Here is a 17351-nt window from a genome sequence, read left to right as displayed (position 1 = left end):
TGCCGGTACCTTGTTTTGACATCTCCGGAGGAAAAACTGCAACCTTGAATTCATCGCAGACGTCTGTGTTATTATTTTGTGTCCGAAGTCGTTGTTAGTTTTGGTGATTATGTTTTCTGTACTGCAACTTTGTGACATTCCATTTCACAGACTGTGCCAGCCGGGAGTGTTCTTTCTATCTCCCATAAATTGTTACACGATACACGGAGGACGTCTATACATTTTGCACTGCAAGAGAAAAAAAAGTTATTTCTTCTCCCTCACTGATCTGTGACATTCCCTTTGTAACTCTGATAGTATTGCTTGTGACAGATTGTATATTTGGGTAAAGCCAGAGTTGTACATCAATGTGCCAGGGACATTTTCTTTGTAATGTACTGCGTCTTGGGACCATATTTGCTTTTGCATTTGTGACTTGTGTTGAAAACGAAAAACTTCTTTAAAGGGAATCCATAACTGCTTTTTTGGCGTCTTGTCGACAGAATGAGATTGCACCTCCTACAGGGAACATCAAGGTTGTCTTTTGTCCTTGGGTTGTAACTAAACTCAAAAAAAGGAATTTTCCAGCTAGTGTTGCCTCTGTCAAATTCTTGTTAAGTCTGTTACATGCTTATCCATTCCCTCCACATTCCCATAATGCATTTTTGTGGTGGAATGCCAGTTTCCACTTTTGAATCCCTCTCCGAAGACACAGCTGCTTACTTGGATAGCTAATGGCGGTGTTTTGTGCTGCAGAGCTGAGAGCGGGGAGTGTGGCATGATGGCATTTGTTCTGTCTGCCCAGGGCTTGGCTTGTCATTGTGTATCAGGCTAGCCACTGGGCCTGACTCACACAGGAGCCCGTTGGGTGCTCCGGTGTACAGACAACACACAGGAGTTAAGCATCCTGCGCCCACAAATACATATGTCTGTGAGAGAAAGGGAGAGAGGGAGGGGCGCTCTGCGCTGGGGTGGTGCGGCTGACTCTTCACACTGCAACAGCTGTGACTGCAGCATCACACATTCAGAGCAGATCGTTTGGATATTTTTACCTTTTCCCAGCTGTCATCTTAATTCCAATTTTGCTTTTTCAGTATGATCTAAAACAGCTGTGTATGTCTCTATAAAATTATATTGTTGGTATTCTCAATATATGTATTTTAGGACAGTGGTTCCCAAGCTTCTTCCTCAGAGGCCCCTCAGCTCATGCTGGAGAAAGGCCCTCCTCACCCCCCAGTTGAAAACTGCATCCCCCCCAAATGCATTAACACACAAAGATAATGGCAGTAGAAATAAACTAAATTTGAGGCGTTTTTTTTTTGCATAATGTAGTCCTCTCTCTCATTTACCAAGCGTTTGCTTATGTGCAAAACAAGTAGCATGTGCAAAAAGTGGATCAGCACCCAAGTCATTTGTGCATATCAGATATGGGGCTCTAATACTGTAATACAGGCTATATTAAATGGTAAATTAGGTGCAGCATGCCCAAAAATTAGCGTATTTAATATTTTTCAGCTTGCACTTGCTTTTTAGCCCCTTGTCTTTATAAATGACCCCCTTAGTCACATGCTTTGATTTTGTCCCATCCAATGTTTTTATTATCTGATCCTCTGAACAGACAATGCACTGGGCCCCCATGCAAGTCCCCAAAGTTGGGAACCACTGTTTTAGGATGTACTTCAGCTTTGTGTCTGTACAGGGCAACCTGTCAGGAGTAAGAAAAACAACCCTTCTCATCTTAATTCGGGATCTCAGAAGTTCTCCAGTTTTGTTTGTTTGCAATCTGGGACATTAACCCTCTTCATTGGGAGGTGAGAGTGCTAACTGCTCTTCAACTACGGCACCCAACTTTGGGTAACACACATCCTTCCAATACCTCTCTAAAATGCTAAACTTCAATGCAATCTGTTTAGCATTTCCGAGCCTTGTGCTCATGAATTAATAATCATGCCACAGCAAAACAAACATTGATGTAACTGAAAATGTCACACACTTTTTTTGATCAAGGTTGCTTAGTTTTTAATTCCACTTTAGTTGTTGCTGATTCTTGTTGTGCACAATTAGACTGATATCCATCGCTATATGTCAGGTTCAGACCCCACCCCCACCCCCTGTTACTGCGGCAAACCGGGTGCCTGTTGTATCACATATCTATCATCCTCGACTGCGCGTTGGGCGTGCTGTCCGGTAGCGAGGCGTGCACTCAGCGTGAGGGTGGGATTGTACTCGACAGGCCAGTGCAGATGCTAAACGACAGTGACACAAAGAGGGGCCCTCCACACAAATCCAGACATGGCGATTTTCCATTGAGAATATGCCAAACGGAAATTCCTGGTCCAAAATTCCATCTTAGCTGCATGCTTGTATTGTAATTTCACAGTAATTTGACACTCCCAGTGGTTTATTTGTTTTATAGTCGGCAATCAAATACAGAGTAGGCATAACATTATGACCACAGGCATGTGAAGTCAATAATCCTGCTTATCTATTCATTCTGGCAGATTTATTGGATAGTGCATGTTCATTGGTGAGATATGTCCCTAGTATGTGAGTTTGACAAATTCCATTATGGGGGAACTGTGTGGCAATAGTAGCAAGTTTTGCGTCAATAAAATAATAGTTTAGTGTATTGGGTATGGTCTCTAATACATGGTCATAATGTTTTGTCCAATTGATACAAGCTACTCAAGCCACACAGCTCGTCTGAACTCTCATGTTGTTCCCAAGTCTGACCTTTAACTTGATTTCACGATAGCTCCGGGAACACAGTATCTGTTGTAATCCTCAGAGCCCGAAACTCAACTACTGTCTCATTGTGTGTCCTTGCAGATCACAAGTATTTCAAAACTGCCCTGAAGTACATGTGCAAAAAAAATATTCATCACGGCGCCTGCGTTTCCCTTGTATCCAGTCTCTGTGGTGCCCTGGAGCAGAAGTGCTGGCATGGATTCTTTTGTTAAAATGCTGAATGTATAGTATGGTGATATCCGCAGTCACATGGAGGTATATGGGCTCCTTGTCAGATTACACGGCTGTTTGCAAAGTTGTCTGTCTTGCTTAGGTGTGTCTCGACCGGTGTTGGATTTACATCATCTGCATCAACCGCCACTGTAACGTTTGCAGGCTTTAATCTTACAGGATTATTGTTATTGTGTCTACCTATATTGCATTTAATATGGGTTCGTGCAACACATATCTCCGTGTGTTGCTAAACTTGCCAGTGTGCTGTTTCCATAGTAATAACATTTGTCTGGAGCTGCAAAGCAATAACAGGCAGCAAATTAAGTTTTAGAAGAATGACAGCCTTCATGTCTGCGTTTTAATTGTGGCTGGAATAAAGGACTTCTGAGGTGGCGGTAAGCAAGTTCTCCTCGTACAACAGATGATCAACAAGATAAGAGTGAAACATTTTCAGTGCCTCTCGTAAACCAGTGCCAACTTGCCTGCACATGCACAAAGTTATGAGGGTTAGTTTGTTTCTTGTCAATTGCTGAGAAACCACTGAGGTGAAGTCGCTTTGTTTTGATTGGGAGTTTCCATCGAACAAAAGGTGGGAACATTTTTCTTGCACTCTGCTTTGACTGATGCATTATAATATCCACAAGACCAAGACACGAGGAGAAGGAATGCCATGTTTATCAGCATATATAGGTCTTCTTTCTGATTAACTTTGTTATGGTGTTGTAAAGTGCATTTCCTGTGACATTGTGGGGAATTGTGAACGGACTTTACACGACACCAATTTCTGCTCAAAAGTGACACTTATAGTTCGGGGTTTCCTCTGGTCTGGAGGTGTGAATGGCCATTTTCATCCTGTCAGCAGATTTGTGAAAAAATCTTTTGCCTCAATGTATCGTCTTGCAAACAGTGCTTTACAGGAATCCACCGAGGAGTCGTACATCTACAGGTCAAGGAAATGCACAGAAACTCGACTTGAGGCCTTTTATTTCCTGCTCACCACGGGGAAAGGCTGAGTCATCAAAACGTCGGCTCAACTTTCTCCTTGGGGTGCAACTTAACAATTTGGTCCAGTCTTCTGTCTTTTATTTATAGTAATAACCTGGGGATACGCAGTTGTCCAGCTACTTTGTCAGACTACATCACTCCTTAAAGGGAAAAAAAAAGCATCTTTCTCGCTGGAGAGCTGAGGCATCACTCCACTTTCTCTAAGATTAGGAACAACTCACTCCATCACTTGATCCCACATTTACACATAGGGTTAGGGGTGACGCTTGGCTCTACATGATATACTACGTAGAAATTATATGACAGCAGTTAGTTAGTTAGTTAGTTAGTTCTAAACAAATCCTCTGTTAGAGACATCCCTGGCTCACCTTTCTCATGATGGCCAGCCCTCACACTTGCCCAAACAAACCAAGCTGTGTGGCCTGATGACATCATCACACAGCGCTGTTTGTTTATGTCAGACCAAAGCATGTGCCAGCAGCACACGATATGCGAAACAAAAACAATCATCCCAACACGATGAAATAATACAAGTTCGTGATATCGGCTCCTGAAGAAGAGTTTGAAACTTTTCTGCAACAATCAGCCCTGTGCAAAGGATACAGAGGCTTCTACGCTTCGGTTCCTTTCAGCAAAAGGTGAGCACTTATCAGTAGCGTTATCTCAAGAGCTACGTGTAAAAAATATTATGATTATATTATTATTTCCACAACAAATTCAACAGTTCACTACTGCACTGGTAGTTCAGCCGTCAAATCGTAATTGAATTTCGTTTAAGTGCACAGCCCTACCAGCAGTAATAAAAAAGTTGTATTTTGCTTACACTCTGAAACAAAGTTTAGTAAGGTGCGAAGGATTTGTGCCAATATTATAACAATCTGTATATTTTTAATAGCTTTTTACAATTAGCATATTTCCATACATGCTTTCCATGTTTCTATCATGCCTCGTCTCTCTCGATTTCACCTCAAATATCACTTAGTCTTTAAAATTCCTCCCCTTTCTTTCCCTCTTTTCTTTGTGTCATCCTACAACAATAGTGTTTTGTAAATCCTAATGGCCGGCAGGTGAGTTGCGTCTGAAAAGCCTCGCTGTCTGTGCCGCCATGTGCCTGCAGTTTCCTATGACAGCTTCATCCGCGAAACCCATATTCTCCCAGGACTCCGAGGCTGCCCCGGGATCACCGACAGCGTTTAAGATTACATGTCTACTGGCAGGGAGCAGAAGATAGGTGAAAATAATTGGCTTCGTCACTGTGGCTTTCACCCCCCCCTCCCCTTTTATACTGAGTGACACATAGGGTAAAAGAAGCGTATACTCCTACCAGATTTGCCTCTCATCCGCAGCAACATGGCTACCCAAGACTTAGTAGCTTATAATCAAGAGAGGGGGACCCGTGTGCCCCCTACTGATTGGGTGTAAAAGAGGTTGCAGACCTAGTTTCATGCAATTAGTGGAGGAATGCCAGACGCTAATGGATTGCAGAAGTGTTGGCAACGCGTTTGATGGAAGTTAGAAGGAGGACATATGCCCAGAGGAGGAACACACAGTGGTCCACATATAACAATAAACTGTAGTAAGGGGAAATAATATGCACGAGCATGCCACTCGTCTATGGCTGTACAGAGGGGGGATTGTGGGAATGTGGCTCCTCAGTGCAAGAGGATAAATAATATTGAAGTAATGCAGATGGCTTGGGCTCCAGGGGGCACTCAGGGGGGAAACAATAGTGAATGGGTATTTCTGTAGTAATTAAGCCTTAATTTGAGTTGACGGCGGATACAGTGTAGCGTTTTTTTTTTCTTCTCCTTCTTCTTCTTCACCAGACTGTTTGCCAAATCTGATTGGTTGCTGGGAAGAGGCTCTTTGTTTTTGCACAATGCAGAGAGAGCAAAGCAGGACAAGACAGGTTATTTGAGTCTAAAATGGAGCATCATCAAAACGATCAGGTTAAACTTCAAGCCAGTCTGTCCTGCGCACTAGCCCATGGGTTTAGCCTGTTGCACGTTTGCCAGATTGTTTAAAAGACTATGCAAAATCACATCTCGACTCATCCCAAGACACATCCTTGGTCGCTATTTGCCGTAGCGACCCCCACATGAAAGGAAATACATATCAAACCGTCTCTGAGACATGTTGAAGATCACAGAGGAACATAGCGCTGTGGGATGTAGACAGCAGCATGTAAATCTGTTCTGTCTGACTTCAGGTGGTATAAAATTAGTGCACAAATCCTCATCTGAAAGTCATTTGGCCTGTTTATGTACTTTAGCTTTAACAAGGCACCCCACCGAGTCTCTTGGGAAGTGATTGTTTTTATAAGGCAGGCTGACTTCAAAGTTGAACTTGACGGAGTAAACAGGAGGCTTTCACGGCGTATGACTGCGACATCCAATAGTAGTTCAGACAAGCAAACATCCACATTATAGAACTGCTTTCTACTGCGATACTATCACATTGCATTCATATTTTCATCCATTCTTTCTGATTAAAGGTGATCAGCGGTTTACGGTTAGCACCAGCTGAGCATGTTTTCTGGGCCCAAAAACCAGTGGAAATAGAGAATCTAAAGTGCTCCCATTGAGTGAATGTTTTTTTTTTTAATGTTGTTGTGAGGTATATTGTCTGCCCTGTCCTTAGAGAGAATGTTTGCTGAAATAGGCTCATGATACTGAACAGAATGTTATTTTTCTGTATGCATGCGTGATATAGCTTTTGCATCTCACATCCCCATCAAAATAGCGGAGCTCACAATGTTATTTGCTTATACATTACCACTGAGAGGGCCTAATGACATCGCCACTATCCGGGCAGCTCTATTATTCAAAGAGGAGTTTAATGCATGCGTCGACCTAAAGGTTCTTTTACTTTGCCAGTGCTGCATTTACATGACATTAGATATTGCATGTCGTCCTACAACATGCCTTATCGGCTATGTTTTATTCATGCGAGGCTCTACCAACAAGGAGACGTTCATTGAGCAAACGCGGCAGAATAAAAAGCCCTCTTTGCTGAACACAAGTGGAGCAGTGCAGGTTCAGCAGGAGAGTGACTGTAGGTCGTGGAGTAAGAGGGGGGTGGGGGAGGAAATAAAATGCCCCAGTCGGCAACAGTGGCATCCCCGTTAGCCCTTCAATTAGACGACACACGCCATCTCCGATCCCATGAAGGCAAATGAATTGGAGCTCAAAGTGCAGCAGATGTTTGGTGTTAAAGGGGAATGCACTATCACAGGCTTGTGTTGTGTTTTCAGCGTGATCCAGATCTGGCGTAAGACATGTTTAGGGGGCTTGTGAGAGTAAAGAGCACGCGACTACGCCGAATGATGCCGTGCCAGACTACAGAATGTACGCTGCCTTCCGTTTGTGTTCACATGCTTTCACATGCACTTCACATGCACAATTGTAAAACAAATTGAGCCTTTACCATAGTGAAGACTGAAAGTTGGTTAATCCTTTTTTTTTTTTGCCTTTTCTTTTTTCATTCCTGTTGAACTGGGTTGGGCTCGCCGATAATGCGAAAAATTTACAGTACATCATCATCATTCAGCTTTCTTTTGTGCTCACAGAGGACTTTGACCTGTGAGTCAGTTTTATTTTTATGTTAATATCCCCAGTAATCCAAGAGATATTAACCAGTTTAACCAGTCCCTATAATGACACTTGGAAAAAATGTCCATTCCCCACGATGTAGGCTCCTCCCACCTCACAGGAACACAACCTTTTCCTTATACTCCCTCACTCTCCTGTTTTTCCCTGTTTTGCCTGCCCTTCCCCCTCAGGAGCAGTCCGCTGCCAAAGTGTCACTGGAGGTTTTAAATAAATAATAACCATATGCATCAGATGACAGCTCCGTCCCCTCCCCCCCTCCCCCATGGATCCTCCTGAAGTTCAAGTTTGTGAGCGCTGACAGGAAGGACAAGTCCCTGCATGCACGGTACATTGCCAAACCAACTGTCTCTTAGTGAAACAATTACTCACAACATCGAGGGGGTCAGGCCAGTGAATAGGGCCCTTGTTTGGTCGCTGTCATGTGAATAAGTGTAGCGTGAATCACCGCCCCCCCCTTATTGCTAAAGATAAGAAGACCTTGGCACTTGTATAGAGTCAGTTAAGAATTGGTGAAATAGAGAGGCTATAAAGGTCAATGTAAAATGGAAATGGAAACATATTGGACAAAGTAGCGCTTTATTTTGGTGTGTTATTCTGTATGTAAGAAATGTCCTTGTTAAATGTCAACTCTTTCCCCTGTGTACCATAACTGTTTGCTCGTGTACAAGTACTGACAAGAACGTTATGGCTACATCAAAGTTTTTTTTTTTGAGACAAAGTAGTTCAAGACCTTTTTCTTTATGTTGTTTTATACACTGCGATTATTTACTGCTGCAATATATACTGTACTATTTGAGGCTGATATTTAAGTCTTCCCATGTACTCCATTGATCAAACCATTACTACAACCTATTAAAAGGTGAGGAATCTTCCTTCTAAAACTGTAGCTAAATGAAGTATAAGTCTCTGTGCTGATGTCTGGTGATAAGTGGCCACAAGCCTTAAAACTAGTTTGCACCCTGCCCAGGCTCCATGCGTATGCACAGACAGCTCTCCCTGTGCTGCCTGTGGTCCCTCAAGCCTCTCATATTGGCCATGTCGTGGTTAGTGAAATGTGTAGAAATTATACTGTGACTTTAGCCAGAGAGTAAGCTGCGGCAGCGGGGCAGGCCACACCCGGCCGCCCACATGTCTGCTCCAAAACCAGGAGGAAAAGAAGAGGAAGCCGTGTGACATCAGCTGTGGACCGGGCTGCTAAACCGGTCCAGTAAAGGCTGTGCGCTGCGTTATCCAGAAGAAGAAAAAAAAGCCGTTAAAGGCAGCACGGCGATGGAGCTGATCCGGCTGTGTTTGTTAAAGAGGGAGTGTCCGTGTGCATTTCCTCCTCCTCATGTTTGAGATGGAGCCATTGTTTTCACTGTGGGGCATTTGCATGGACGTAGTTTAAATATTCACTTGGAGCAAACCGGTTGGTTTTGAAGGATATGTATGACAATGATGGACAATGATGATGCCTGAGTATTTTTTCCTGTTCTCCTTCGGAATACAATCTATTTACAATTCAATAAGAAAATAATACTATATTTTATGCTACAGCTGAAAGTAAAATAAAACAAAATCTGACATTTACTTTATAAATATAGTTAATCATTGTATTGGAAAGATAGTAGAATTGAAATACTGAATTGAGTCTAATAACTTTGAAAAAAAAAAAGTACAAGCTGTGGCCAAGATGTAAAAAAAAGTGTAAGCCTTGGAAATAAATTGTAAATAAACACTGTGTGTAACTCCGTCAATACAAGACAAATGCTTTTTATGATGGACTGGTTAATATTTGATTATTTTTTTGCTTAAAGGAACAGGCCACTGTTTTTCCATACTGAGATATGTTCTTACCTGAGTTTAGACGAGTTGATACGTACCTGTCTGGTCTTTGTGTGTGCCCGTGGAAGAGCGTGGTAGCTTCCAACTTCACCCCGTTTGGAGCTATAGGAATATGTTGGGAGAGGCCAAATGCTAACAACATCTTTGGACGTTGTGCGTGACTGAGTGCACACACAAGGACCAGACAGGTACGCAACAACTGGTCTAAACTCAGGTAAGAACATATTTCAGTATGTAAAAACAGTGGCTTGTTCCTTTTAAGGCAGTGAAAATTTCAGGTTTCAGGTGTTGGTGATTCTAAATTTTTGTATAGTAAATAGATATGAACGTAAATTGCTGTCTTCAAGTGTTGCTGTTATGACAGCCATCTCAAGCAATAAGAATAACCTTAACTGGCCTTTTTATACAAAAAAACAATGAAAAAAAAAAAACAGCTCTTGAATTTATTCATTCACGCAAAGTAAGAAAAAAAACAATAACTTGGCAATTTTAAAAGCATCAAACTGTCATGTTTGTTTATCTGTTTGCCTAAAGTTTGTAAAACATTTGTGCTTCATTGTCATTCACAGATCATATTTGTTTACGAGTTTTTTTGGGGCATCGCCAAAACGTCCGTGAAGTGAAATATCCAGCAAATAGTTTAAGCCTTGTTTACTATTCAATTTGTTCCTTTGGCTTCAACTTGCTACTGAGGGGCTTACTGTTGGTGGAGTTTATATTACTATATATAGTTTAATATTTATATTACAGTTTCGGACACAAAGATAGATAGCTATTTATCCACACTTAGACAAATGGATGATGACGCTGTAGGTACAATCTCTTTGCTAAGGGGCAGAAATGCCAACCACAGTGTCGTCGTGTGCCCTTTCATTATATTATATATAGCAAAGCTAACAATGTCTTCAACTCAAGAATATGCTTTTGTTAAACTGTGCTTTTTGTCACTTTCTATGTAGGTGAAATGAACCCTAGCTGTCTGGAAAATCTTTTTTTTTTTACTGAAGCCAGGCTATTTTTTACCACACAAGTCAGATGTCTTGCTGTCTTTTGACCTGCCAATCACATCCAAATCGCCTTGTGTATTTTAGGCTTTTCTGGGTTATCTCCCTCTCCCATACAGATCTGTCATCTTACAAGGCAGACTTATGCAGCTTTAATTATACAAGATACGCTGCACATTTTACAAGACCGGTGACATAAATTTGTAATTGTTGTCAGTCTTACGAGCAATGTGACACCAATAACGGTGAGCGGAGATTGCTTTTTAGGCTGCAAAGCGATGTCAACGTTAAAATACCTGCTGTGAACAAGCATGTCTCAATATCCAGGTCATTATTTGCGAATGAATGAGTGCATTTTAATGAAATTTTGTATTAGCGCCAAAGGAAACACGGACCCTTAATTAGGCCGAGCCGCTGACGTGTTTACCTGCTGCGCACATTTGGATAAGGTGTCAAAGACTACAAAGGCTTTCAATGTTCTTATGTAAATCTGGTCTTTATTACTACTTAAAGGAAGTATTGATGCGCCACTTTTCACTTTGGTGTTTAATGGCAAATTCAGAATTCATTTGTTGAGAAGGGCACGTCTTTTTGAAGCAGGATTGGTTGTGACACCATTACCTTCCCATTCGGAAATATCACAATTTCACAGTGCAGACCATGAAAAAGCCTTATCACACCATGCAGCCCACTCTGTCTGCCGCTGTTAGGCTCCTCTTACTCTCACACGCCTCATTCAGAGTTAATGTTAGTTTTTTTGCTTCCCTTTTTTGGGGGGACCTAACTCCAACCCATTTACGTTTTCTCGATTCAGGGTCGGTGTTGCATAGCCCATTGCTGTCAAGAAGCTCTTATGGTTTATTGACCCATGTTACCGGGAAGAAATGAGATGTTTCATGCTTCATACTCCACATTTATTGGAAAAGAAGTAATTACAGTAGAAAACCATATGCTATAATCCATCATTTCTACTAAGAGGTATAGGATGGTGTATTGTTTACAAAATGACATTGATCAGGTCTCTCTTGTAAAAGAAATCCTGAATCTCAACATTCATTTGCAGTGAGTAAAAATACACAAGGACAACAATGACCACAGCAGACAGATCCAAACATTGACAACATACAAAGAACAGACCACAACCCATCAACCTCTGTTTAAGTTGTGTTAAAATCATTACCTAAATTCTTTAAAACCTTCTCTGACAGACCAGCTGTACAGAACAGAAAAGCAAAAATCACAGTTGGTTGCTTCATATTCTTAAATCATCTTTGTTTAATTGTAAAATGGCTTGTGGCACAAATGACTGCCTGGTCCTGTTTTTAGGCAGGGCGTGGGAAACCTGTACCTTCGACCTGAGGGAAGCAACTCAAACTCTCTAAACCAGTGGTTCTCAACCTGGGGGTCGGGACCCCCAAGGGGGTCGCGAGACAAATTTGGGGGGGTCCCCAGATTATTTAGATAAAACATACATATTTTTATTAGCAAATATTCAAATGTTTTATTGTAGCATGTGTTTGCTATTTCACCAGAGTGCCATTATTTGTTCGTATTTTGATTAATTTTTTTTCAGCCATTTGTTTTTTTTTCTTTGTTTTTTGAGAATTGTGTCGGCTAATGTTCCTATTTTTCACGGTGTGACCCGGGCGGGGGGTCACGAACCCCTTTACCTGTTATAATGGGGGTCCCGGCTCCAAAAGGTTGAGAACCACTGCTCTAAACAGAGGATGTTTTGAGTCCGATAATATTTTGTCTGCTTTATCTAGAGCTCGAGCAAAGTCAACGTCCTGCAGACCCTTCAAAACACCTAGGATTTTGCTTGCGACTGTACCTATTTTCCTAAGGGAGTTCTTTTGCGCCTCAGTCATGGCCCCGTACCAACAGATGATGCAGAAAGTCAGAGCACTCTCCACAAAAGCATTGTAAAACATTTTCCACATGGTTTTGTGTTTTTTATGTTTTTTAAATAGAAATGAAAGTTTAGAAGATGCAACTTTACTCTTGCATTTATTAAATTGAGTATATTGACAAGAAATTAATCAGAATCAGAATTGCTTTTATTGCCATGGTTATCAACAGGTTCACAACTAAGACTTTTTTTCGGTCAATTGTGCAACATGAAACATGAATGACAAAAATGCAGGTGTAAAGAAATACTGCAGGGTAATTGTGGTAATTTTGCACATTAAATTGAAAAGACAATTCTGTTTTGAGCACACATGAATTAAAATGTTCACATGTAGTTAGATGCGTGATTGTTGTGAATGTTCCAAATAATACGTATCACCTACCCCTGTATTTACAGGGTCATATATTGCGCTGATTTACATTTTATTGACAGAATTGGTTGTATAATGGACTCACATTTAAAGCAATACTAAGTAACTTGTTTACCGTAATAAATAATTTTCGTAGTCCCTCTGGGGTAATACAAGTGCTAATGGGATGATTCGGGGGTCTTTGGCCAGAAAACCACAATTCCAACTTTCCCTGCACCGGGTTGGAGGCGCAATACACACTAATAGAATCACAAAGAAGAAGCTAACAGGCTAATGGACAAGGCTAACTGCGGGCTAGCACCACTATCAGTGTTTACAGCCAAGTTTGAGTGAAAAAAAGTCTTCATTGTGTAATTGGGTTGTGGCACAAAGTACAATATCCCTCTCTCCCTTTGTCTTTTCTGTCAGCGTAGTATTTACTCTCATGGACAAATAATGAGTAAAAAAAACGCAACATGCTATGCTATTTCATTTTTCCTCCACTTGTCTGCCTGTTGCTGTGAGACTCTTACAGTATAAACCCCCAGGTGTACAGACTGTCAACATTGACGGAAAAATACAGAATGGACATGCCTTCCTTGTTTCCCCCTTTATTGCGCAAGTCTTAAACCCATGGCTTACATTTTAATAAGGAAGCTTTATGTGCATGAATATGATAATCCAGTGGGCTGTTTACTCGTCTTGCTTTTACGCTCGCATAACAAGGAGCCATTCGTTTTCAGTGCCACATCTGCCACCTCTGTTGCATCTGTGAAGTCCGCGGTGCCAAGGCTGAGAATCCAGGTGCGCTTCCGAACATGACCTAACTATTTATTACACAGGGAGCCCTCATCTGCCGGCTACACCTCACAAACTCTCCCATTGAGTGCGGCTCGTTGTGCCATCAGAAACGCTCGGCTGGTCCTGCAGCGGCACGGCCTTGTTTTCCGAGCACACTCCACTGAATATAGTGTTTCCATTAAATTGCCGCTGTCAAGGTGCGATGACGACCCGTATAACCAAATATTAATTTAACCTTCTGTCTGTGTTAGCGGGTTTTAGTGCAAGATTGACAAGTTGTTGGTGGATGAATGTAGCTTTGGAAATGTCATTGTATTGTGTATGAATTAAACTTTTACATGGAAGCAGTCGCCATAGGTATCGAAGCATAACATGGCATTTGTCAAAGTGTTGGCAGTATGTAGGAGTAGAAGCTGTAGTATTAGCAACATAACACTTGTTTGTTTGTGGTAGTTTATTGCAGTCAGTATCTCCACACAGACACGATTATCTACAAAACGTGAAAACAATAAAACAATGACTGAAAAGGGTTTTGGCTGAAGTGAAATACTTGTCTAAAGCCAAACCCTATTACAGCCTAATTACAACTTAAAGCGCCATGTGTACGGCAGTTTTATTATCTGCAAGATGAGGACAAAATCATTTGTGTCAATTGGTTACAAAGTAAATTCACACAAGTCACAGTTTTAATAGAGTTGGCTCGAATCAATCAATTATATTCTAAAGACAAAATATACTGTACTTGGAGAGTTTATATGTGATAACTGTATAACTGCTAATTACATTAGATTTGAACATTTCCTGTTACCCTTTTCACCCTGTGAGCTACTTTTGTTCAACAAAAATGGCAGAGTGCTACTAATGCTCCAGGGGCATTTGTGAGTGCATTGGACAGTTTTAGCCAAGCTGATGTTTCAACACAATTAAAGAATTACAGATAATGACTTGAGTTTCCGCTTTATACTTCACTATGCTTTCCTAAACATTCGCAGATTGAATTCAAAATAAAACAACCTAAAATGTCACTTCAAGTATACATAGATATGTAGAGAATCTTTGGGGAGCCACTTGTGTAGCTGGTGAGCTATTAGAAGCTCCATGGCGTCTGGATGGAGATTACTTAATGCTTTACTTTACATGTAGGTCTGTGATGTTCATTTTGCATTCATCCAATATGTATGATCATAGGCATAGCCATAAAATTGCCGTTCAACATTTATGCTCATATTGCGTCAAATATTGTGTGAGAACAGGCTGTTTTTTTCCCCCTTCACTGCTGTAACATAAATTGACAAAATGCCTTAGAGCTGTTTTGCTGAAAGCTGCCTCACTCTGACTGACGTAGTGTTGTGTGCTTCATACTTAATACAAGTTTCTCCCCCCATTAGCCACAGTGCTAATTCTGACTCTGTGTGTTCTCCTTTGTGCGAATATTGAGTGCTGCATGTTCCTTGCAGCTTGTTGACACTGACAACATTTCCAGTTTTGACAAGTTGCTTTGTGGGAACAGGCATAGGGATAGAGGGGTCGGACATTCCACTACATGTTTTCCCCAAAGCAAAGAAACAAAAAAGGTACTAAGGGGTATAAGGCAGTTGTAAAAGCCTGAATAAAGCATCATAGTATTGGGCATTCAAAGCTATGCGCTCTTTTGCCATAGCGTTGCTTAAAATTGAATTGAAAATCTTGGCGTGCGTTTGAATACCCATTGGATGCTCATTGTCGCTGCCCTTTAATTGGCTTAATGAAATTAGTCAGCTCTGTTCTCATCACGCTCTATAAATACTCCACATTTATATTCTGCAGTTCCTCAATGATATTTTCTGCTGCTTTGGTTCCATAATGCACTTCTAAGCTCTGCTCTGGTGCTCGGATGAAAATTTGATGCACTACTACACGCTCGGCTCTCCCCCATCGCTGCACACAGGCAAAACAAGCCCTGTGCCTTCTATTCGCTTCTTCCTATTTGATCTGGCACCCCAGCTGTTTCGGAGCACTCTCCCCCCAATGCGCCCAAAACCTCCTGCTGGAGTCCTCATCCGCACCACTCTGATCCGCTCCCCTTCAAGTGAATTTGCATATATAACTCTTATGTAGGCTTTTATTATGGGGCTGCAGTGGCGGCGGGCTGCGTCTTCATCCGCCGAAAAGCAGCCGCAGCCTCATGAAAAGTGCCCCCTCGGATGACCCTGCTGGTGTCGGAGAGAGCAGAAAGCGCGGGACTTCAGGTTTTTTGGGGGGCTTTTAAGAAAGTACCCTGGGAAAAGTGGTGCACTAGCTGGAAATGATCTGCCACTTTTTTTCCCGTGGGCTCCCTTGTGAGTCACATGTTTGTTTATCCTTTTTTTTATAAATATGTATGGCTTTCGACCACTCATAAACTCATGAATAATTCTCTCTCTTTTTGTCTTGCTTTTTTTGCCATTACTGAGCATGTTCCTTGTTTTGACAATAGGACTGGGAAGAAATTAAACCATTACGCGTGACGAAAAGGAAGACTTTGCTTTGGGTATAAAGCATTTATCATATTTGCTTGCTGTTTCCTACTAAAACAACATTGGTTTGAAGCCTGATGTCCTTCCTTATGTCTTTTTCTTTATTTGTCTAAGCTAAGTTTCCAGCCCCTGTTCCCTTGTGGCAGTATTTTCAAAAGAGCAACTAAAGCTTTCACATGTCTATCTCTAATTTAAAACTCTCAAGGTGCCAATCGCATTATGCAAATGAGTACCTGTCTCGGCGTGGCATACAATGCACCAACTGTTGTAAAGTTGTTGAACGGTTTCCAACAATAATCTTCCAGGCTTCTCATCCTGGAGAACTTCTTCTTCTTCTTTTTTTTTTACAAGTTAGCACAATTAAAGTGGCTCTTTGCACTTCTTCAATAGTCACTAGAATGTAGTGACCAAGTAGAATAAAACAGATTTGTATGTGTCTTTTTGCCCATTCCAGCAAGACACTATAGGAACTGCTGTATCTCTCCCGCCATAGCACATTAAATTAAATTTTCAAAATGAAGTATCCGGTACACTACAAATGTCTTCTCCTACCCGTTCCTTGCAGTTTTGCAAAGCAACTGTAAATAAATATCTTGTTAATAGGCACTGAGCTGGTGCGCATATGCAGCCAGCCGTCTTGTGTTTGTCGCTGTGCACCATTGTGTGTCTAAGATCCCTTGAGAAGTATAGGCTCCAGGATTTGGTAAGCCACACATGAAGTGCTGCGCAGTTGGGCCAGGCAAGGTTATGGAAGGACAAATCTCGCTCACAGGCAGAAGGGACACACCCACCAGCAATAACGCTTTAACAGTTCTACGATAAACACACCAATTAGCCAAGGTAACATTTACATTTCACAATTCTTTTTTTTTTAAATGTATACAGGTCTATTGAACGCGTTCATTCAGGCCCTCTCATGACTGTGGCTTGCATCAAACGCGGCATGCAAAGTATTCCTCTAATTGGCCAACTTAAGCACAGTGGTGTTAAGTGCATTTCAGAGCTACAGCACTTCGAGTTGGATTAATGTGCTGCAGTTCCAGATAGTGCCGACTTCAAGGGCATCAGTGTTCTATCTGTAAAGACAAATTGCAACACTTCGAAGAAGGAATAGACCTGGCTGGTAATCTCTACGCCTGCTTTCCATATGAGAATGAAATATGGAGGAGCGCAGAGGAATTGACCAAGCAATCATCGCATCATTTCATAACTGAATATTTGATTCAAAAAAATATTTAATATACTTGACTATTAAACAGTGTTCTTTTTTCACCTTTTTTACATTTTTGTTAACATGTGGCGCTGCAGCTCCTTTCTTAGGTTGTCACTGACTCTTTTCTCAATTTCAAGATCAATAAAGTCATGATGTTACAGATCAATTATCAATTATAGCTGTTGATAAACTGGATGGAT

General features: G+C 41.4%; 1 protein-coding gene across 6 annotated transcripts in view; it reads left to right on the top strand.

Moving 5' to 3' along the window:
- The window catches only part of nectin1b (nectin cell adhesion molecule 1b), a 163620-nt gene that overhangs the window by 18688 nt on the left and 127581 nt on the right, over positions 1 to 17351 (top strand). The gene's annotated exons all lie outside the window — the stretch shown is intronic.

This window comes from Gobius niger (assembly GCF_951799975.1).
Source record: "Gobius niger genome assembly, chromosome: 1".
NCBI lineage: Eukaryota > Metazoa > Chordata > Actinopteri > Gobiiformes > Gobiidae > Gobius > Gobius niger.
The sequence above is the reverse complement of the archived record's forward strand: the minus strand, read 5'-3'. Positions and strand labels throughout refer to the sequence as shown.